We start from the raw sequence: 24,304 nt of genomic DNA, 5'->3' as shown, positions 1-24,304 counted from the left end.
TTTTTTCCGGGGTTTTCCCTCAACCCAATACGAGCAAATGCTGGGTAACTTTCGGTGCTGGACCCCGGACTCATTTGACCGGTATTATCACCTTCATTTCATTCAGACGCTAAATAACCTAGATGTTGATACAGCGTCGTAAAATAACCCAATAAAAAACTGGATTTCTTTTCCTTCTCACTAAATATTTTAGCTGAAGACAAAAGTATATCTAAAATCTGCATTTCTTCTCTTTCTGACCATCCCCCTTTTTCACCCGAAGACGAAAATGTATCCAAAGTCAGTCTTTCTTCTCTTCCTCCTCACAAAATATTCTAGCTGAAAATAAATTTACAACCAAAATCTGGAGGGGGGGGGGGAAATCCGTCTTATTAAGGAACTATTGTTGTGTTCTTTTTAAGCATATTGACTTTCCTTGATTTTATTGCTTTTTTGTCTATTGGCAGGGTTATTTTTTCCTCTTTCACGTTGGAGGGAGTCGAAGGCTTACACTACAGCTTGAAATTTATTGTGATTCGCACTCCTGTTCTGTGAATGGTATTTGTAGCCCAACGACCATGCCGTGAACTTAACCCGGACTATGGTATGGATTGGGTTATTTTACGACGCTGTATCAACATCGAGGTTATTTAGCGTCTGAATGATATGAAGGTGATAATGCCGGTGAAATGAGTCCGGGATCCAACACCGAAAGTTGCCCAGCATTTGCTCGTATTGGGTTGAGGGAAAACCCCGGAAAAAACCTCAACCAGGTAACTTGCCCCGACCGGGATTCGAACCTGGGCCACCTGGTTTCGCGGCCAGACGCGCTGACCGTTACTCCACAGGTGTGGACACTATGGTATGGATGAAGATGAAGATGAAGATGATGAAGATGATGATGATGATGATGATGATGGAGGACACTATGGCGGTTCTGTTATTTGCCAGAAAATAAAAATCTCTCTCTCTTTCACCTAGGTTTGGACGTAAACCCTTCCAGGCTATAGCCTTTCGTTTTATCATCCCGGCTCCAGTTTTATACATAGTGTGGTTTATTACTTTCACTCATGCATTACGTGCATGTTATTACGTGAACATTTTTTCCTTAACAATTTTCTCATTCTCAGTCATTAATGGAGGCGTCAAGTTTCAAAATTCTTCGTATCCCGCTTCTATGGTTTCCATAAACCACAAAAAATTTTTGTAAGGCATTTTTTTGATAATCTACTTAAAGCTATGCGTTAAAAATCAATAAAAAGGAATTAATCTTTGTGGAGAAAAATTCGCTCCGGCGCCGGGGATCGAACCCGGGGTCTCTTGGTTCTACATACCAAGCGCTCTGACCACTGAGCTACGCCGAATTCAATCCACAGCACCGGACCGAACCTCCCTCCTTCAGTGTTTCCCTTTGTGGCCGGACCCCAAGTTAGGCATATACGTTGACTTAGAAAGCATGATGGAAATATTCAGATTGTCAATTAATATAGATAAACACAATATAATATTTGTTACTCAGTAAAATGACAAATCAATGTAAAATAATGACTTATATTATATGGTCATTAAGTTTTATATACATGAGCTACAAATTGCAAACGTTTTCGCCCATTCAGGCATCTTCAGGCACAATTATACAATATCTCAATATCAAACTATGTAGCTATTACATTGGTGGTAGATAAACTGTTTAAGATTAATGGTGTACAAAACATCTCCGTAATTAAAATGTAATATTACAAGTCATAAATTAAAATAATGTTAAAAACCACGTAGTGTTGTAATTAAACTTCATAATATTCTGTGGAACTCTTGTTCAGTAGAGTCCAATAAGTGATGAATTATGTCTGAAATATATAAATAAATACGAAATAGAAATAGGAAATTATCAAATGTAAAAGTGTAATCGGAATTGGATTGGATAAGTAAAAGTACTCACGTCGTTTGAACGTGGCAACTGTATAGATCACTATAAAACAATATGTTAAAAACCACGTAGTGTTGTAATTAAACTTCATAATATTCTGTGGAACTCTTGTTCAGTAGAGTCGAATGAGTGATGAATTATGTCTGAAATATATAAATAAATAGAAATAGGAAATTATCAAATGTGAAAGTGTAATCGGATTGGATTGCAATTTGTAGCTCATGTGTATAAAACTTAATGACCATATAATATAAGTTATTATTTTACATTGATTTGTCATTTGACTGAGTAACAAATATTATATTGTGTTTATCTATATACGTTGACATTTTTTTTATGTCCAAGTCAACTGCCATTATACACGGGGCGCACTCAACTGAGTGATTGTTTGGCCGCGATTCCGCAGTTAAGTGACGAATTTTTCTCCTCAAAGATACAGATATTATTCTGGAGGACAAATTAATAAAAAAAAAACTTTAATAAAAGGGAAGATAATCAGTCTGCGAAGTTTAAGGATGATAACAAAATAAAGTAAGGCCTAGTATATTTTGGATAAAATGTTGATTGGAACCGGACACTGAACAATGGGGTTTATGGAACTGCAACTCAGATCTCAGGGTATTTGATATAAGAACAAATGATTTTCCTTCTTTCTTCAAAACAAGATACTTTTATGTCTGTTTCTTTCTGAGTATTATAAAATATTACATTACTGAAAAAGTAGTGAAATTTCATTATCTCGAAATCATAAAAACAAATAATATGTTATGATTAGGAAACGAAGTTGAGACACCAAAACATTGCCTAGACGCGGCTACGGGTTTAGGGAGCACAAGATACAGGATGACTTTAGTGGTTTACTTTACTGATGTACTTTCATGTTCGTATTGAAAATGGACTTCGCGTGAAGGGATCTCCGTTCATTCACAGATTAATGGGTGCCGGTTTTGTATTGTTCACTGCATTGTACTGTAATAGTTGTTTCAACACTGCACGCCTCTTTTCTGTTTAAAAAGTAAACCTTTCGTCAGTTCAGTTGTGATCTAACAAAGGTACTGTGAAGTTGAATTAAAATGTTGCCAACAAAATGTGCAACTTTGCCTGTGCTTATATAGTACTTCGGAGACGACTATTTTTTTCAGAAAAGCACGAAAATATATTATGGTGTTAAGTGTGTAAGTTAGACATGAAAGTTAATAAGGGTCATGATTTACAAAAACTTCGACTGTAAAAGACACATCGAACATGTGAAATTATTAGTGATTTGATTTCGGATCAGCCCACTTTTTATTATGATTTGTATCTGATGTTGATATGTGCGAATATTCCGTTCCATAAACTGGACAATCCACATTTTAAACACTTCATTCAAGAGTATACGTTTAGAAAATTGCCGACTCCAACAACCATGCCTACACAGTATTTACCCTCGTGTTATGAAATAACTTTATATTCTGTACGATCAGCTGTTGGTAACAATAAAAGTATTAAACTAGACTTTTGACGTTTAAAACAAAACGGATAAAACATAATTTGGGACATCATGTTTTTCCATAGAATGATAGAGAAAACGTGTAGGTTCATAAACTATTGCTAAAACAAATTTCGTAGAGAAGTGGGTAAGACGGTTCTTGGAACCAGGTGCCTCGTCATAAATTTTATTTTATTTTCTTGTAAAAACAATATGCACAATGTCGCAACACTGCCAAGTAATGACATCTGTTAAGAAATTACAACACCCACAGCGTTTTGCTACTCAGTTTCTATGACAGGTCAGTTTCACATCATGCGGGTAGACGCAGGGATGTCAAAACGCTGCACTGCGTGCTCTCAAGAACTCGCACAACATTTCCTTAAGAGTGATGATCGTACTTTATCTTGCTGAGAAGTGAACTTTGTTGGATTTGTATTGCTTGCAGTATGAGCACGTAATTCAGGCGTTTTGACATCCCTGGGTAAACTATTTCAGACTTGCCCTTATTGTGTCTTGATCTAAGAGGACGAGTTTTGAGGATTGCTGTAGTGTACGATACCACTGCATAACCGCCAAAAGATGATGTCACAGACATGGCGACGACAAAAAAAAAACATACCGACAACACTGTGATCCAGGACATGTGCCTTGTTTAAAATTTGGCAAACACATTAGACTAAATTATTTATAAATATGGTGCGCGATATAATTTGTTGAATCAGTCAGTTAAAAGGTAACAGTTTATCGCGTGCGCTTCATCTTTATGTAAATATCAATTCAGTTTTACCGCTATACCTAGTGTGTATTAATGCGCTACAATCGAAATCTATTAATTAATTTGATTACTTATTTAATTTACTTCATTATTCATTTAATTATTTGATTATCTATTTAATTATTTATATAGTTATTTCCTTATTTATATATTTATTTAATTATTTATATATTTATTTACTTATTTAATTATTTATTTATTTGTTAGTTATTTGAAATTAATAACTCCGTTATATGAAACTGATCGTGTGCACATAACTCCATTATCACTGTCACTATTTCTATCACTATCACTTTCACTATAAAAATCGGAGATTTATCCTTCGAAGAGGTGGAAAAATTCAAATATCTTGGAACAACAGTAACAAATATAAATGACACTCAGGAGGAAATTAAACGCAGAATAAATATGGGAAATGCCTATTATTATTCGGTTGAGAAGCTTTTGTCATCTAGTCTGCTGTCAAAAAATCTGAAAGTTAGAATTTATAAAACAGTTATATTACCGGTTGTTCTATATGGTTGTGAAGCTTGAACTCTAACTTTGAGAGAGGAACAGAGATTAAGGGTGTTTGAGAATAAGGTCCTTAGGAAAATATTTGGGGCTAAGAGGGATGAAGTTACAGGAGAATGGAGAAAGTTACACAACGCAGAGCTGCACGCATTGTATTCTTCACCTGACATAATTAGAAACATTAAATCCAGACGCTTGAGATGGGCAGGGCATGTAGCACGTATGGGCAAATCCAGAAATGCATATAGAGTGTTAGTTGGGAGGCCGGCGGGAAAAAGACTTTTGGGGAGGACGAGACGTAGATGGGAAGATAATATTAAAATGGATTTGAGGGAGGTGGGATATGATGGTAGAGACTGGATTAATCTTGCTCAGGATAGGGATCAATGGCGGGCTTATGTGAGGGCGACAATGAACCTCCGGGTTCCTTAAAAGCGAATAAGTAAGTAAGTATCACTTTCACCACCAATGGTACTACTGTTGTATAGTCCGGATCAGCTTAGTTAATACTCTAAGGATGAAACCTATCCATTTTCCCACTATTACTACATATGCTAGTGGATTATAGTAATTTTATAATGTCAGGTTCAATTTCATTTTACCAACGTCGTTTCCAATTTCGAGTAGCCTACTAACAAATTCGAAAATTGACAGTTATTTTCCAACTGTTATGTTGGCAGTAGTAATTTTGGTTTGCAGTAAAGGAAACTGATGAAATGGAAGTAACTAAGCTTGTGAAACTTGAACATAATTAATAATTATTAATACCGGTATTAATATTAATATCAATACATAATTCAGTTGTGTTGCGTTATGATTCCAATTCAGCAGTATATTCAGATAAGTGTTAGGTCTGCTTGGTATAAAACATGCACGTGACTAGTATATAGAAATATACTTTTTAGTGTTCAGATTTTTATTAAAATGTCCAAGAGAGGAAATAGCATGGTAACGACTCAGGAGTATGTATTTTAAGTAGGGTATATATTTCAATGTGGTATTCTGTTTTCGGAATTGGTACTAAACATTTCACGTGATGAAACAAAATGCATTTTTAGTGGTGCTGTTGATCGATCAAAATATTTAATCGATTAATCGAATTTTGATCGAGTTGAAAAATGTTTTAATTATACTGTAATACACAATTATTGTTAAATTTAACTTGTGTTCGGTGATAAGCATAAGTATTAAATGTTGTATATCTGTATATATTGTCTCGTTATATTACAAAGCAACTATTTTATTTACTAAGATAGACGCTATTTATTATGCGGCTTATAATTTATTGTGTCAATTCCTCCGGAAATTTTTGGGACAAACATAAATAACAAAGTATGAAGATTCACCTAGTTAATACTGCTTCATCCATAATTTAAAACATATTAGTGCTTTCACATACTCCGAATTAAGTGCCGCTCTACGTTTAGTAACAATGTTTCCTGAATCACTAAACACGAAAAAAACTTTTTTTTCTGTCAAGCACTTCTCCACGATCGTTCAATTTAAATCCAAGCGTTTCACCGAGTTTACCTCTCAAATTCTCATTGACATAATAGAGTTTACACTTTTCACAAACCACAGAAAACTGTTTTTTTTTTTCTTTATCAAACTAAACACACAACCTTCATATACAAACTTAGTACAGAAACTGCAACTCCTGCAAAAGTATAACGGTCGAAACAGAAGGCTGGCACCTATTGTAATCGAATTACCAGATTTTAGAAAGAGAAGAAGTAGTTACGCTCTCACTTGCACACAGTGTAGATATGGTTATTTTATAAGGGATGAGGGGGAGGAATCCCAGAAAAGTATGTATTTCAAATGCTAGGAAGATGAGCTGACAACAAGGTGGAAGTTTTCTTGGAAAACCATAAAATTTAATAAGGGTTTCGTATTGTGTTTCAACTTTCAATAGAGGTTGACTAGGTCACAGTCTTCATATCTCTATCTCTTTCTGAAGTGTTTGTGCAAAGACTTTCCCTACGCTACCTGGTTTACAGTTAGCAAATAACAGTACTATTGTGTTTTTAAGTAAGCAATTTCCGAGAGAGAAATATTGTCGGAATTTTTAGTATGAATTTATATTAACAAAATAATAATTAATATCAATAACAAATCGATTAATTTTAATCGATTCGATTATTCGATTAAATATTTTTGATCGATTAATCTTACAACAGAAATTGATCGATTAATCGATAATTTTTAGGTTAGACTTCGTGAATCGTTAACTGTTTAGTCAAAACAATGTATTTCATGTTGTCAGACAAAACACATTTTAATATTAGATTATATTAATCTAATAATTACCAAAATAATATAGGAGAGATCCAGGAAGAAAATATACTTTTTCACAAATTATTGAATCATTTAGAAAACACCTCCCAACGTAAAGATGAGATGTGGTAAACAAGTAGACTAAGCAAGGCATTGTTATTGTTAATAATAATAATAATAATAATAATAATAACAATAATAATAATAATAATAATAATAATACAGCAGCATAGAAGAGGATTTAATATCGTCATTGTTCTAGTAACTAGATAGTAAAGGATCCAAAGGGCCCTACAAATCAAAGCACGTGTTTCAAAGGACTTTGTGAAGGCCATGAAATTCAGTGCCTCCTGTAAGCTATGTCGAGGACTGCCTGCAGGAATCTCTCACAGCCTCTTAGAACCTCTTTTATTTCCAGCATTTCAGCAACTTGATCGTAGCTCTTGTGGAATTCTCCCCGGAACTAATCGAACTACAGCCTGTCATCGAAACACGCCCCTTCTCTTAAGTCACATAAAGGCAATGAATGCATCTTTGAGATTGAATCTCGATATCCCTTTGACTGCGAAAGAGAGGGAGAGATAAGGGGGAGATACTGTCTCTTCAGCATCCTCTGTAACGAATCGAATTACAAAACAAAATAAATTCAACTAACTCCCAGATACTCCGATACTGCCACCCTTGATGGTCTGGTGGCTTTCATACTGGACAATGAGAACAGACACGATGTTCACTTGGTAATGTTAAAAAATTATGTCCGCTACTTGAAATCCATGATAAAGAAATCCCGAAGATTCCAAGCGGTAATAAATGTCGGTGGCATGTGGACAAGGTATTAGGCCCACTTCTCTTTTTTATATTTTTAATTTATTTGTTTGTCTTTGTTTTATTTCGTGAAGAAAATTTATCTCCCAAGCAATATTATCACAGTCTACTATATACAGTCACGAAGCTTGAGTTTTGAGGGTGCTAGAAACAATAGACTGTGACGGTACTATTTTGCATTGCCTGTAATGAGGCGATATTAGCGATCCTAGAGGTGAGCAACTATCTAATGTTTGCATATTTACTACGTATTGAGCTTCGCGACTGTATATACTAGACTGTGGTATTATATAGGCCTATATATGTAGCCTATATGTATGTATAAAGGGTGATTAATTATTACGTGTAAATACTTTGTGTGTATTGTAGAGGTGAACCTAAGACTAAAACGTTTTATACAACTTTTTCTCAAAACCTTTAAATTCCAGAGTTCCAGTAGATGGCACCTACGTCGTAGTAACTGCATAGGCATTACTGTTCTCCCATACATTTGGTGTGGTATTGTGGGGAATCAGTTACTCGGACCTCGAGTTCTACCTCCGTGGTTGAATGGGAAAGTCTACCGCGCATCCTTGGAACGCATGGTCTGCTACATGATATCCCTCTTGTAACGCGAGTGAACTTATAGTTTATACACGATGGCGCTCCTGCGCATTACTGCCGCAATGTAAGGGCGTATCTCAATGCTGCGTATCCAGATCAATAGATAGGCTGAATAGGGCCAACTCCTTGGCCAGCCAGATCACCGGACATGAACCCTCTGGACTTCTACGTTTGGGGCCGCCTGGAGTCGTTAGTGTATGCTTCTACTGTAGGTACCTAACGTAGAAGTACTGCAACAGCGAATTGAACATGCGTGTGGAATCGTTCGTAATGAGTTAAGTCAGAGATCACTAAAGCGGCGAGCACAGATATGTCTTCAAGTTGAGGGACAGCACTTTGAACATGCATTACATTAAGAATTGTGCAAATATGTAAAGTCTAAAAGAAATTGCTTTACATTCTTTACTGTGTTTGGTTTTAGTTCACAAAACGTGCATAAGTGAACTGCCGAGAATATAGGTTTAGTAACTTTGGTTGTGTTTATATTGAAGTCTAAATGTACTGCACGAAAGTGATAATTAGTTTACATTTGATGTGTTAGCCTTTCTTTGTTTGGGAGCGCAAATTCCACGCAAAATGGCGTTAACTCTGGAATTAAAGACTTTGAGAAAAAGTTGTATAGAACGTTTTAATCTTAGTTCCACCCCTATATTACACACACAAAGTATTTACACGTAATAATAAATCACCCTGTATATGGTTTTTATTCTCTAAGTTGAGCCAAGTAATAACTCAAAGGTGTTGGGTATAAGTTGTTCCACTTTAAAAAAATTTAATGCGGACAGGTGGAATGTATAAAAATTAGCGATGTTATTTAAAAAATAAAGTAAAATCTCCACCTGATTCGGAATTGAACCCAGGCCCTCGCTGTCTCAAGCCAGCATGTTACTGACTCCTCCTCCGAGGCGAACAGTACAGAGACAGCACCAAGAGAGGCTTACAGCCCCTCGACTTGAACTCAAAGAAGACAGCACACATACAAAATCTCTTGGTGTGAATCGCTCTTCAATACTTAAACTTTCTCATCACCAAGATTCGCGTCATCAGTTATTTATAAGGCTCTATATAACATCCATTTTTGAGTAAGGGCATTATTATAAGAAAAACTACAATGATATTAATGTAATATAAAAATGCAATATTGCATGAAGTAAAGCAAATTTCTTTAAGAATGTCACAAAATTTTACTAATTCCTTTGCAACTTCGTATTCGTAAAGCTTGAAACGATAGCTAATGTCCTTCAGATAACACTGAACAACAAGAATTTTGCTCCGACTTAAAACAATGTGTCCCTTATGGTTTGGTGTGCACTGAATCCGAAAATGCATCTCTTTTCTTGATATCACGTAAAGTTTTTAAGATATACTATGATATCAGTTTTCGATAAGCGCTCCTCCAAGAAACATCTGGCGCGGGTTGGGGGTTGTAAACCAAAACAAAAGCCAATTTTATGAGTTTATGACTTATTTCTGTTTTTTATGGTTGTTGGCATGTTCTTTTGTACTTCTAATAAATAAACAGATATTGGTTCCTTCTATTAGGTAAATTTCATAACAGTTCAAAGTGAGGTCTACGCAATGAACAAATAAGGATGTGGTTTTCAGTATTTAAAAGGAACGTTTATCAGTTTAAGTGAAGGCAAATTAAAGAGGGCATTTTTATCGGTCCTCAAATTCACAAAGTTATGGCAGACTCTTTCTTTGAGGAAAGACTTTCCGTTACAGAAAAGATGGCATGGCGCGCTTTAAAAGATGTTTGCTCAAATTTCCTTGGAAATTCTAGAGCAGATAACTACATATAACTTTCTATGGAAACCATGTTAAGTGCATATGAGAAAATGGGGTGTAAGATGTCTCTCAAAATAAACCTTTTACATTCTCATTTGGATTTCTTTCCTCCTCACCTTGGAGCGGTAAGCGACGAGCATGGGGAAAGATTTCATCAAGAAATATCTGAAATGGAAAGGCGATATAAATGAAGAATATCATCGAGCGTGCTTGAAGACTATTGTTAGTTCCTTGTAGAAGACAGTCCCTGGTCTAGTTATAAACAGAAGTCATCCAGAAAATCCTTCTAAATTGTAAGTTAAAATTCCGAGATTTTTCTCATTATACTCATGAAATGACGATAGAAATGAAAAACATCATCGAGCGTGCTTGCAGACTATTGTAGAAGACAGTCCCGGGTCTAGTTATAAACAGAAGTCATCCAAAAAATCCTTTTGAATGGCAAATTAGAATTCCGAGATTTTTCTCATTATACTCATGAAATATTTTTATTGTTGTTGTGTTTTAAACTATGTAACATCATTTTTGTATCCAGCACACATTTTCAAGTATTATGAGGCATTTTGTATCCCTAGTGTGTTGTAATTTTATCAGTAGCAGTGAAAAATTAAAAATACTATTTCGTTTATGTGACGTCATTCCATTTTCGACCAATGAAGTGTAATGAAATTTTGAATTCCAACCAATCACAGCCACACTTTGCGATAATTTTTGCAGCTAGATTTATCGCTATCAATTTGTCTCATGGTCGTTCCTTTGTTTCGTCATTGTCGCCAACTGTTCCCCCGTAAATCGATGATCATGAATACATTAAGATGCAACTACACGGTTAAACTTTTCTTTCAACTTTAAAGCAATGAATGCAAGATTAATATTTAATATTAATTAATATATTTACGCAGTTAAGACGACGTTCAAAAGGGCGCACCATGTAGACACAAAATCTTCATGCATCCTAATTTAACGTACGTTTTAAACTTGATTCTTTCAATATTCTTCCCAGATTGCATGCATACGCGATTGGAATATTGAACTGTGTAGATGCAGCTTTAGTTTCGTTACACACTACAGCGAGAATGCGTTTGTCGAGCTATAACGGCAGATCTCAGACCTCTCGTGACATTACTACAGAGAAGCTTTTTTTTTTTTTGTCATAAAAATTCAATTCATTTTCCCCGGAAAATGGTACGTGATGGAGCAATTTTGATTCTAAATTCAGATTTAGAGCAGACGTGTTTAAATATTTACCTATTTTTATTTCGTAGCAAGACAAAAAGTAAAAATTTGTTGTTTAGTGTAATTTGAAACTTGCTGCTTACGTCGTCACCATGGGTCATGTGTCTGCCCCAGACAATTCAGTACAGCAGATTATGAGATACATACTTTGTCTCTAGGAAGGGAGGGAAATCTTCACTTTTCTACTGACAATAGAACTTGGATTCGCTGACCTCGTTACCGGAAACGCTACGAGTTTCTGCCCCTGAAATGACTTGCACGTTCTGGGTGGAGCTTTGAGTCGATTCAAACTACATCGAGATAAAAGAGGGGTCGCACTCACACGATGTGATGTAGGGGTGCTGTGTACCGACACGTTGCGGCGACATCGCCCGTAAACAGATCATAGTGTGGCGAATCGCGATGCCTGGGGGAGGGATTGGAGGGGTCGCGAAATTATTTATCTACTCCAAACTATAGCTTTACTGCGTGTACGCCACATTTCAGATTTCATGGGAATTAGAAAAAAGAGAGAAACTATTTTTTGTATTAGATTTATGATGCTTTTAAAGCTAAGCTTTTGACGACGGAGATACTACGAGAATCTGTAACGTGTTTTTTTTAACTTGGTTAGTTAACGACGCTGTATCAACTACGAGGTTGTTTAGCGTCGATTGGATTGGTAATCGCGAGATGGTATTTGGCGAGATGAGGCAGAGGATTCGCCATAGATTATCTAACATTTCATTTATTTATTTATTTATTTATTTATTTATTTATTTATTTATTTATTTATTTATTTATTTATTTATTTATTTATTTATTTATTTATTTAATCTGACAGAGCTAAGGCCAGTAGGCCTTCTCTTCCGACTCTAATTCTAATTGAATACATTTGGTTACATAATTATTACATTAATATCTTACTTACTTACTTACTTACTTACTTACTTACTTACTTACTTACTTACTTACTTACTGGCTTTTAAGGAACCCGGAGATTCATTCCCGCCCTCACATAAGCTCGCCATTGGTCCCTATCCTGAGCAAGATTAATCCAGTCTCTATCATCATATCCCACCTCCCTCAAATCCATTTTAATATTATCTTCCCATCTACGTCTCGGCCTCCCTAAAGGTCTTTTCCCCTCAGGCCTACCAACTAACACACTATATGCATTTCTGGATTCGCCCATACGTGCTACATGCCCTGCCCATCTCAAACGTCTGGATTTAATGTTCCTAATTATGTCAGGTGAAGGATATAATGCGTGCAGCACTGCGTTGTGTAACTTTCTCCATTCTCCTGTAACTTCATCCCTTTTAGCCCCAAATATTTTCCTAAGAACCTTATTCTCAAAAACTCTCAATCTCTGTTCCCCTCTCAAAGTGACAGTCCAAGTTTCACAGCCATACAGAACAACCGGTAATATAACTGTTTTATAAATTCTAACCTTCAGATTTTTTGACAGCAGACTGGATGATAAAAGCTTCTCATTCTAATAATAACAGGCATTTCCCATATTTATTCTGCGTTTAATTTCCTCCCGAGTGGCATTTATATTTGTTACTGTTGTTCCAAGATATTTGAATTTTTCCACTTCTTCGAAGGATAAATCTCCAACTTTTATAGTTCCATTTCGTACAATATTCTGATCACGAGACATAATCCTATACTTAGTCTTTTCGGAATTTACTTCCAACCCTATCTCTTTACTTGCTTCAAGTAGAATTTCCGCGTTTTCCCTAACCGTTTGAGGATTTTCTCCTAACATATTCACGTCATCCGCATAGACAAGAAGCTGATGTAACCCGTTCAATTTCAAACCCTCTGTGTTATCCTGAACTTTCCTAATGGCATATTATAGAGCGAAGTTAAAAAGTAAAGGTGATAGTGCATCTCCCTGCTTCAGCCCGCAGTGAATTGGAAAAGCATCAGATACAAACTGGCCTATACGGACTCTGCTGTAAGTCTTATAACCTTATTCCTTTGCTGTGGTCGTGCCGGAGAATCAGTCCCATAAAACAACAAGTAAAGTAAATAATGAAATTTGGATAAGTAATGTTAGTGTGACAATAGTAAACATTGGTAAGAAATAGTGATATATTAATAATAATAATAATAATAATAATAATAATAATAATAATAATAATAATAATAATAATAATAATGAGATAATTTAAATATTTATTCTGTGATATATATAACCATTAAACATTGAGGAACCTGAAACAGCTATTATTGTTAACAAGAATTCTTAGAAAAATATTTCGTTAGGTTATTCTTAAATTCGTTTGATGTCTGACAGTCCCCGACGTTAATCGGTAGGGAATTCCAAAGCCGAGGAACAGCCACAGTGAAAGAAGATGAATATGAGGATGTTCGGTGGGAGGGAATGGATAATATTGAGGAGTGTTGTGATCGTGTGTCTAGGTTATGATGGATGGATAAATTTTGAAAACGAGACGCAAGATAGACAGTAGTGGAGAAATGCAATATGTGAAAGAGAAGGGAAAGACAGTGGATTTTTCTACGATCTTCTAGACGGAGCCAGGACAACATTTCGAGGGATGGTGTTACGTGATCAGCCGGAGAATATTGCAGACGAAACGGACGCACATATTATGAACACGCTGTAGTCTCTGCGCCGAAGTAACGCTTAGGTCAGTAAACAGAATATCACAGTAATCGAAGTGGGGCATCACGAGTGTTTGCACTAACATTTTTTTTTCATGGAAAAGGGTAGAAAATTCTTCAATCGCCTAAACGAGTGGATTAATGAAAATACTTTTTTTTGCAGGTTTCTGCAACTTGAATGTCCCGATTTAAACTTTTATCCATATAAATACCTAAATACAAAAATAAAAAAATAAAAAAATGAATGAATGAATGAATGAATAAATGAATAAATGAATTAATAAATGAATAAATGAATGAATAAATGAATAAATGAATGAATAAATGAATAAATAAATGAATAAATGAATAAATAAATAAATACTTAAATAAATAAATAAGTAAATAAATAAGTAAATAAGTAAATGAATGAATGAATAAAATAAATACATACATTTGCCTTACGGTTGGGGAAAACCTCGTAAAAACCCAACCAGGTAATCAGCCCAAGCGGGAATCGAACGCATGCCCGAACGCAACTCTAATAAAAGTCGCTCCTGGAGCGAAATGCAGAAAGCCGCCATCTATAAACTTCCTAAGTTGTAAAGGTGTATTTTCGTACAAAAAAAAAAAAAAAAAAAAAAAAAAAAAAAAAAAAAAAAAAGAACAGAAAAATGTTCAGCAATTTTATTTTTTGTAAAAAGTTAGTTCTATTGACCCTTAAAGAAATAAACAGGTCTTGCGTTAGAAACTTGATAAACTGAATTATTGAAAAACTCGTAAAACATATGGCAAAGTAGGAGTCAGATAAGGGATCTAGCAAGTGTTCATGACGGATAAGTACAACTAAGCGAATAAGTATGCATGTTATTAGTTAATGTGTGAAAACAGTGGAACGCAGTACGCGAAATGTTTAAAGTGTACAGAAGTTATTTTGCAAGCATGTTATCTGCCGTATTATATTTTGTTACGTCACTCCCGTTCTGTTATGACATCTGGTCTTGAATAATAAACAAAGTTCCATAACAGAGAAAATATTACAGAGTCAACATGTGGCAATAGAGAATGCAAAATTGTTTCCCTTCTCTTTTTACATGTAGAAATTTCTACAAGCTCTAATAGAATTCCCAGTTTAACTAGCGTGCATGAAGCCAGGATCGGAAAGTCTATTGTAACGGCGGAAAGTAATTCGTGCTTGTAAAGCATACAGCATATACGCCTGTCATCTCAGGGGCTTAGAGCACTATTAGGGAAATATACCATGTTTGCTGACGTCATAAATTTCATGCCTTTTAAAAGAAGTGCACGGTCTAAAGAATTTATGGGGAATCCGCCCACGTTCTCTGTACCGGGAATAAACGACACACTATGGTCTCGTATTCATCTCAAAGGTCTTAAGAATACATATATGAAGCCTTTCTCCGAACCTCACCTCATGCTACACGTGCCTTATCATCTGAGGACAAAATAACAGGCGAAGTGGAAACTAGATACTATTCTAATGGAACTCAGAGCAACTTGTAGAGTTTGTAGACAAGATCCGAATGCTCCTAGATTATACAGGATATTTCAGTTTTTAAAGGCATGGTGGATGACCTGATTTGCTGCAAAATATGTCAATACACTTTTTTCGAATTCGTTTCCGTTTTCGAGTTGCACGATGATAAACTTTCCTGTGAATGTACGTAGTAGGTAGAAGAGAAGGTGGTAATATAGGACGGGGTTGTAAAATGGGACACGGCTGTTTTTCTGAAATTAGTGGCGCTATCTGTTACGTAAATAAGTACATAAGTAAATAAGAGCTTAAATGAATAAGTTCATAGATAAGTAAATAAATAAATAGGTAAATAAATAAGTAAATAAATAAGTAAATAAATAAATAAATACATAAATAATTCAATAATTCATTCATTCCGTTTTCGAGTTGCACGATGATAAACTTTCCTATGAATGTACGCAGTAGGTAGAGGAGAAGGTAGTAATACGAGACAGGGTTGTAAAATGGGACACAGCTGTTTTTCTGAAATTAGTGGCACTATCTGTTACGTAAATAAGTAAATAAGGACATAAATGAATAAGTTCACAGATAAGTAAATAAATAAGTAAATAAATAAATAAGTAAATAAATAAGGAAATAAGTAAATAAGAAAATAAACAAATAAATAAATAAGTGAATGAATGAATCAATGAATGAATGTATGAATGAATCTTATGTCGTATTGAAACCTTTGTGATGTACTCTGTTATGTGTTACATTAGAAATCTCCACTTTACGTAATCAAGGCCATTAACTCCAGAATAGAATGTTAAAAAGACACTCGATTCGGTAGGTATTCATCCCAACACACTGCGTATTATGTTGCGTTGTAACAGCTTTCCGAAAGCTTCCACTTTTTTCCTTGCATGAGTTTTATAATTGAAGGATTACGCGTAAACCTTCCTCTACTCCGCTTTGAGCTCGCGTTCCCTCGGGAAAACGTCGCGGCTGTGTTTGAAACTGTCAGTTGAATTGCAGACAATAAGTGAATCAAAGTTGTTGGGAGTTGGGTGGAGCAAATGTTTAGGTTAGTAATGGCGAAACAATGGCATACAGCTATATCTGTTCTCATATTATATAATGCTGACATTAAATCATAATACGTTTTGGACCATTACCTTCCTTAATACGAAGTCCACCCTATCATCCTCCTCTTCTTATTCTTCTTTTTTTTTACTTTAATGTGATGCAGTGTTTTGGAGATTTTCACAGAAATAGACGTTTTTCGCACTCCTGATACCGAAATAAGTAGGGCGGTCGATTTATTCGATTAATCAGACCGATTAACCGATTAATTTAAAAATCTAATAGACGGATCAAATTTTCTTTAATCGATTAATCGAGCTGGTTAAAATTATCGTTTGGTGAAGGAAATATAACTATTTTGTGAATTCTGCTTCGAACAGTGCTATAGAGAGGATCGAGCGGCTGTTACTCGCAGTGCTACGCGTGTTAAAAAAATGTGTCCTGTTATTGAATTTGGTACCTACATTTCAGAGCGACAATAACTTATAGTGACTTGCAGGAACACCAAAAATCCAGGGAGTTGAAATTCTATAGAAACTTTAAAAAACGTCGGTATGCTTTTCATTGTTTTTTATATGATTAAAGGAATTTGAAGAATTAAATATGCTATTCACATAATTTTGCATTTTTATATGTTTGTGTTCTTTTTTAATCTCATGTCTTAAATCAGCCATTCTAACCGGTGTGCCGCGAAAAAATGAAAGTAGTAAAGGTTGCTGTAGCAAAAAAAAAAAAAAAAAAGGTGGAAAGAGTAGTAAAAGAAGTGAGTCCACAAGAGTCCATTTCAGTGAACGCGACACAACATTCAGTAAACAGTGTATCTGAGAACAGCAGAGAGGAGGATGACTACTGACAAGGAGCCAGAGTTACCAGATCAGTAAAGTTAGAATATCGTAACAGCCTTTAAAAATATTTTTTTTTTTTACTTGTTATGGAAAAAAAAAAAATCTCCCCGGCTTTACATTATATGAGTGTGCCGTGAGATTTTAAATTTCAAATTTAGTGTGCCACACGTTGAAAAAGTTTGAAATATGCTGGCTTGAATATACATTTAAAGTTCTTTATAAGATAAAAAAAAGTCCTCCTCAGTCTTCTTCACATAAAATTTGATTTAAAGAAATAAAATGATTATTATTAGACATGAATTGTAGAAACTCCACAGGTACATGAAATTCACATTTTTTTACTGAAAATATTGAAGAAAAAATTAAAGTTCATGTATGTCACACACTATAACTTATTATTATGCTTTATTTTTTTTATTCGTCACTCCAAAATACCAAAAGCTTTTGAAGATAATTAGTTTTTTTGTGCCTCTTTTTTTTTTACTCAAAGTGGACATGTGAGCTTTCTGCAATTCACGATTCAAATGAGAATCCCACCAGCTCTGAGATAAGCCCAGTGATATGATTTCTTATGGCGAAAACTGTGAAGCTACTGAAATCCATCATGGTGCGCTGTGGAGCGGGTTTTTTTTTTTTTGCACAAGTACGTCTCTCGCATACTGCGCAGCATACTGTGTCCGAACTGCAAAATTTCAACTCTGAAGTGTTTGGTCACTCTCCATACAGCCATTATCTGGCTATTTGTGATTACCGTATTTTCATGCACATGAAAAAGTGGCTTGCATCGCAACGCTTTGAGTTATAGGTGGGAGACATTTTTTTCTGCTGTATTCAATATGTAGTTACGCACTATGGTAAGTGTTTCACTTTACCCATATAAGGTACGTTGAAAAGTAAATCATAGTTTGTAGTTTCAGACTCTTGTAAACAAATCCTGTAACCACAGTGCCATTTTTGTTATAATAAAACTGAAGTTACTTTATAATAAGGTCCACACCTGTGGAGTAACGGTTAGCGTGCTTAGCCGCGAAACCAGGTGGCCCGGGTTTGATTCCCGGTCGGGGCAAGTTACCTGGTTGAGGTTTTTTCCGGGGTTTTCCCTCAACCCAATATGAGCAAATGCTGAGTAACTTTCGGTGTTGGACCCCGGACTCATTTCACCGGCATTATCACCTTCATCTCATTCAGACGCTAAATAACCTGAGCTGTTGATAAAGCGTCGTAAAATAACCTACTAAAATAAAATTTATGATAGCCTAAGTCCTCGTATTTCATGTGCGTAATTCCGGATAAATTCACTCGTAGATGCTGAAAATGGACAAAATCCGCTATGCCCAGAGCCACATTTTCTCCGTCAGAGATGCTGAAGATGTATACATTCTCGAAAATCACGAATTCTATTTCTGTAGCAACTCGATACTTTGTGTTTACTCTTAGTAATACAATGAGAAAATAAAAAAAATCGCATGCTCGCGTACTATTTTAACTTGAGAGCCGTGTTTCACCACATTTACGCAAGTTAGTCGTTGTTGAGCGTAACCAAGCTCGCGATTCCGCATCAGCGCTGTGCTTAGAAAACCTGTCATACCCAGGTGCCGGGAACTTGCGGCAAGTTTCGTATTGTAGTCTGCACAAAATAAAGCACTAGGAGTTCCCACCGACCTTTATAAAACACAGACACGGCTCTCTGATCTTGTGACTGTCAAAGGCTGCAGGACTGCGCGCTATCCCTTTATTCTCACTGCAAAACTGAGACCAGCCATATGATTGTGTTCGCAATCCAATTCATGGCAGTAAATCTACGCAGTCGTGCTACAGCACAAGTGAGTCTGTTAGGCTGGTTGCAAGAAAGACAGCAGAAAGAAGAAGGAAAAGTCTTCGTATGAGTGAAATGATTCTGACGAAGTACTAGATTTTGGATGTATGCACCTACTCGTTAAGTAGGGGCCGATATTTTCCACAATTACATTTTATTACAATTATCCTTTAACATTGATATCTAATATAGGCTACCTCATTTAAGCAGAACAAACTCGCGAGATAACGCAAAATTTGGACCATTCTGCGAAATATGCCAAACACCACGAAATGTTCCCCCTACGAAATATGCTCCAACATTTTATTCATTATTGTTAAACAAGTTTATAACTTTTGTTTCAGATAATTTGTCGATCGCTTGGCAACGCCAATAGTTTTGCATTTTCTTTATAAATATTGTGTACACTCACTTTTCTTATCTCTGTGGCTATCGAAAAATGCTCAATTTCTGTAGTCGATTGCAGGGAAGATTGAAAAATGATTGTAGCATAATACTTTATTTGTATTTTGGTGATGCTGATATATGTTATGTTGATCTACCATAACTATGAATTAAGGTAAAAGGGGAGATCTGTTAGCAAGAATTGTTCTCTAAGACTTTTTGCCTTTACCTTACGTGGAAATGATACGTAGGCCTACAGTAATGGCAAAAAAAAAAAAAAAAACCCGGACCGACCCTTGTAGCTGATTTCAGAGCCTTCGTCACTCCAGAGTACGATACTGGTAACTAAGGCTTTCATGGTTCGAATCCTACCTGAGAAGGAAAGTTTTTTTTGTTCCTTATTCAAATTTATTCCCAATACTTTTCGATTGTTGGTACAATTCATGTTCTGGGAATAACAAGTTAATTAAGTAGTAAAATATCGCTGCAATCGAAAAGTATTGGGAATAAATTTGAATAAGGAACAAAAAAAAGTTTCCTTCCCAGGCAGGATTCGAACCACGAAAGTGTTAGTTACCAGTCTATCGTGCTCTGGAGTGAACAAAGCTCTGAAATCAGCTACAAGAGTCGGTCCGGTTTTTTTTGCCACTACTCTACAAAGTGTCTGATTTAGGAGGAGATTTTCTGACTACTTCATCACGGCCTCAGTGGCTGAAAGTGTTGCGCCGTTCCGAGGTTAAGGAATTGCCGGTTTGCGAACACGAAAATCTGCACTCACTCTCCTTAATTTAAAGCGAGTCTCTAGATATTGTCCGTCTGCTAAGCTGCAAGTCTCGCACACATAAAAATGTTGGTAGCAACACAGCGAACTTCTTATTCTGCGATTTTAGTAATTTCTGCACGAATATTGTCTTCCAGTTCATTTAACGTATGTGGTTTGTAGGTACACACTCTTTCAATTTACCCTATAATTATAAATCACAAGGATTTAAATCGGGTGAGCGGACAGGCCACAATCCTCGACTAATAACACTATCTTGTCGAAGATCGTCCTAATTTCATTCAATGAAATATCTGTAATATACATTATTGCATTATCCTACATAACGTAAGTAATTCTAAATCTTCTCTCCTTCTGTCAATTAACGAAAGAACGGGGTCATTAAGAGATGTAAGAAAATTCCCTCACTTTAGGCCAAATTATAAAATACCTGTTTTTCATGTTTTATTGCCTTGAATGATTTCGCAGAAGGTACGTGTGGAAATCATACTATTATGTGGGCTTGAAAGTTACTCACACCGAGACGTTAGCAACGAGTTTAATCGACGTCATACCGAACGACAACCAATATCTCACACACTATGGGAGGATTACTTGAGAAATTCAAGAGAACGGGTTCTGTTGAAGATTTGCCTCTGTCGGGGAGGCCACGCACTGAGGAAGAGGTTCAGGAAACAGTGACTACTCAATTCTACGTCAATTCGAATAAGTAAATCCGGCGAACCAGCCAGGAACTGAACGCACTCCAGTTCACCGTTCACGATATTCTGACTGAGGAAAAGTTCCAAAGCTGCAACTTCTGCAACACACTCAGAAAATGATCCTGACCGCAGGGTTGAAACGTGTGGTTGGTTCTTGGACAGGATTGATGACGAGGCGGTCTTCTTATATAGCGTGATGTTTTCTGATTAGGAAAATTTTTACATGAAAGGGGAAATCTACAAAGGGATCAAGGATGAATGCCATACTATAGCAGCAGAATATGTCCATCTGTGCTCAACAACCTGCGATTGCTCCTACAAACGTATGTGAAACAGGTCGGAAAATATATCGAACACATGGCGTATACTGTGGGATTTTTCGGACACTCTGTATAACATATAGTTCAGAATTCTCTGACTCCAAGACAAAATATGATATGTCATTTTTTGCATTAGCGAGCATTTGAAGTTTGAACTACTGTATAAAATCATAGTAATCATGTTTCATAACAACGGGTTAGAGAGAAAAATAATAGAGATATTATGCATGTCATCTTTTGCCACAATAATGATACCTTCAGTATGCACAACTTATTGCAAAATTTCATTTTCATCAAGAACTGACATATCACCTTTTGCCTTTGAACCATAAAATTTAGAGCATTCTCGAAAACCACTGGTGCGATAATTCTGCGCGCACTTTTTGCACACCACGTCACGATTTTCACGCCACGCCTCCAAATGGGAAATGGCACCGAAATCTCGAAATTTTAAAACGAATTTTTCTTAAAAATGAAACCGTCAGAAAGTGGGACTCTACACATTAGCAACAGCCATACCCTTGGCGGTATTCGAACTTATCATCGTAGCTTTCCTGCAGCGTTAAAGCTATATGCGTACCTTAACCGCTGCTACTACCACGATCGGTTTAATTGTAGGTACACAATTCCAGTGTTAACGTGTTCACTTTGTTACACTTGTTAATCATTATCAAGAATGGCTTCATCGCAGGTCTATTCAGCTGGACACAGATAAAGAGAAATGTAAATGTAATTTTCCAATCCATCACAGTTAGGAACCATCTCAATGAGTAAAGACATAATGTGGTTGTTATTTCTGGAGCGAATATTTACTGCCTTTTAATAGATCGTAAGAATGATTTATGAACTGTTTAGAACGGACTTCAAAAGTATGAACTAAGTAGCATTTTTTCTGCATAGAAACGTCTGCTCCTAGTTCAAAGAGATTCAGTGAATTTCGTAGAGAAGAGTAATCACTGGTAGCTATATTGCAGTTTTATACTCGTCGAATAAATTAAAAATTTATGTCTTCCCCCAACTTATGAGGTTGCCATATGACAAAGAATAATGGGAATAAGATTACAATCAAATAAAACATGATACGAAATCAGGAATAGATCGTAATAAAGACAAAGTATATGATTATGTCTCGTGACGAGAATATTGTATGAAATGGAAAAAAAATTGGAGATTTATCCTTCGAAGAGATTGACAAATTCAAATATCTTAGAGCAACATAAATGACACTCGGGAGGAAATTAAACGCACAATAAATATGGGAAATGTCTGTTATTATTCGGTTGGAAAGCTTTTGTCATCTAGTATGCTGTCAAAAAATCTGAAAGTTAGAATTTATAAAACAGTTATATTACCGGTTGTTCTGTACGGTTGTGAAACTTAGACTCTCACTTTGAGAGAGGAACAGAGATTAAGGGTGTTTGAGAATAAGATTCTTAGGATAATATTTGGGGCTAAGAGGTATGAAGTTACAGGAGAATGGAGAAAGTTACACAACGCAGAACTGCACGCATTGTTTTCTTCACCTGATAAAATTAGGAACATTAAATCGAAACGTTTGAGATGAGCAGGGCATGTAGAACATATGGACGAATCCAGAAATGCATATAGAGGTTAGTTGGGAGACCGGAAGGAAAAAGACCTTTGGGGAAGCCGAGACGTAGATGGGAGAATACTATTAAAATGGATTTGAGGGAGGTAGGATATGATGATAGAGAGTGGATTAATCTTGCACAGGATAGGGACCGATGGCGGGCTTATTTGAGGGTGGCAATGAACCTGCGGGTTCCTTAAAAGCCATTTGTAAGTAAGTAAGAAATCAGGAATGTAATGATCAATATAACATTTAATTTGATAAAAGAATGAAGAAAATAGTATTAGAAAGGTAGCCCAGGACGTGCAATAAAGAAGATGTCTAAGGATGTAAATTGATAGCTCAATAGCTACGTCTTTAATGATGGTAGTTTGTATTTGAAAGCGTTTCCAAAAAAAAAAAAAAAAAAAAAAAAGGGAGACGAGTGGTGATGGTTTCCGTTGCACCAATAAACAGACTAATGAAGGGGCAGCATGAACAGTAAGTAATGTCAATTTCATTAACCATTTTTTTTTAGATATTTCAAACAAAAAAGATCTATACAATTTTTCTCGTTTTTGCTTTCTTTTCGAGATAAATTGTTTTATATGAAACATTTCATAGCTTGTTTAGAGAAACCCGTTGATTGAATTTCCAATATACAAGTCGATTAAAGGGAACAATATTATGATAATAACTGATTGAAAGAATTTTAGTTTTGTCCTTTAAACGTGCAGAAATTTGATCCGAACTAATATAACTTTTCGTTCTGCAAAGGAATTTTTCAGTATGTCAATGTTTTATTTATTTTTAACATGAGCCTCTTCAAGCGTCGTAACTTTAGAACTGTCAAGTTTTCAGTGCGTGTAAATTAGTCATCTCAGGATTTTATTGACATTTTTCAATTTTTTTTCTGCATTACTTGTTGATAGTTACACAGTTAAAGTGGAATGAAGTATGAGTCGACTTTTTAAGTGTGTTAGCTGTCAATTAATTTAATATACCCTTGCCTTGGGCAATGTTCTTTCTTACAGACAGACATACAGAAAGATAGACAGACCGAGGGTGAAAGGTATTTTATGCATAGCGGGATCTTGCCTAGAGTTGCTTATAACAGCATTGATTAAACCTGACTAATGAAGGGGCGTTACGAGTATCTGGAAGTTATTGAAATTCCTGTACTCTTGGTAGATTTTGATTAAATTTATTTTGCGTTAGCGGAAATCTCCTTTCCTCTGTAATGTAATCATATTCCAGAGAAGTTTAGGAAGCAATTACGCTTTTGCTAGTAATGGCACCGTAATCTGTATTTTGTGGGAGTGGATCATTTAT

At 35.8% G+C, this 24,304-nt stretch overlaps 1 protein-coding gene and 1 non-coding gene across 4 annotated transcripts in view; one reads left to right on the top strand and one right to left on the bottom strand.

Moving 5' to 3' along the window:
• Positions 1–24,304, top strand: part of LOC138694624 (neural-cadherin-like) — a 1,043,497-nt gene that overhangs the window by 362,374 nt on the left and 656,819 nt on the right. The gene's annotated exons all lie outside the window — the stretch shown is intronic.
• On the bottom strand, positions 1,269–1,343 carry TRNAT-UGU (transfer RNA threonine (anticodon UGU)). Its single transcript has one exon. It is a non-coding gene; the product is annotated as a tRNA-Thr (tRNA).

Source organism: Periplaneta americana, chromosome 1, assembly GCF_040183065.1.
Source record: "Periplaneta americana isolate PAMFEO1 chromosome 1, P.americana_PAMFEO1_priV1, whole genome shotgun sequence".
Lineage (NCBI taxonomy): Eukaryota > Metazoa > Arthropoda > Insecta > Blattodea > Blattidae > Periplaneta > Periplaneta americana.
Note: the sequence above shows the minus strand (reverse complement) of the source record. Positions and strands in the feature narration are given on the sequence as shown.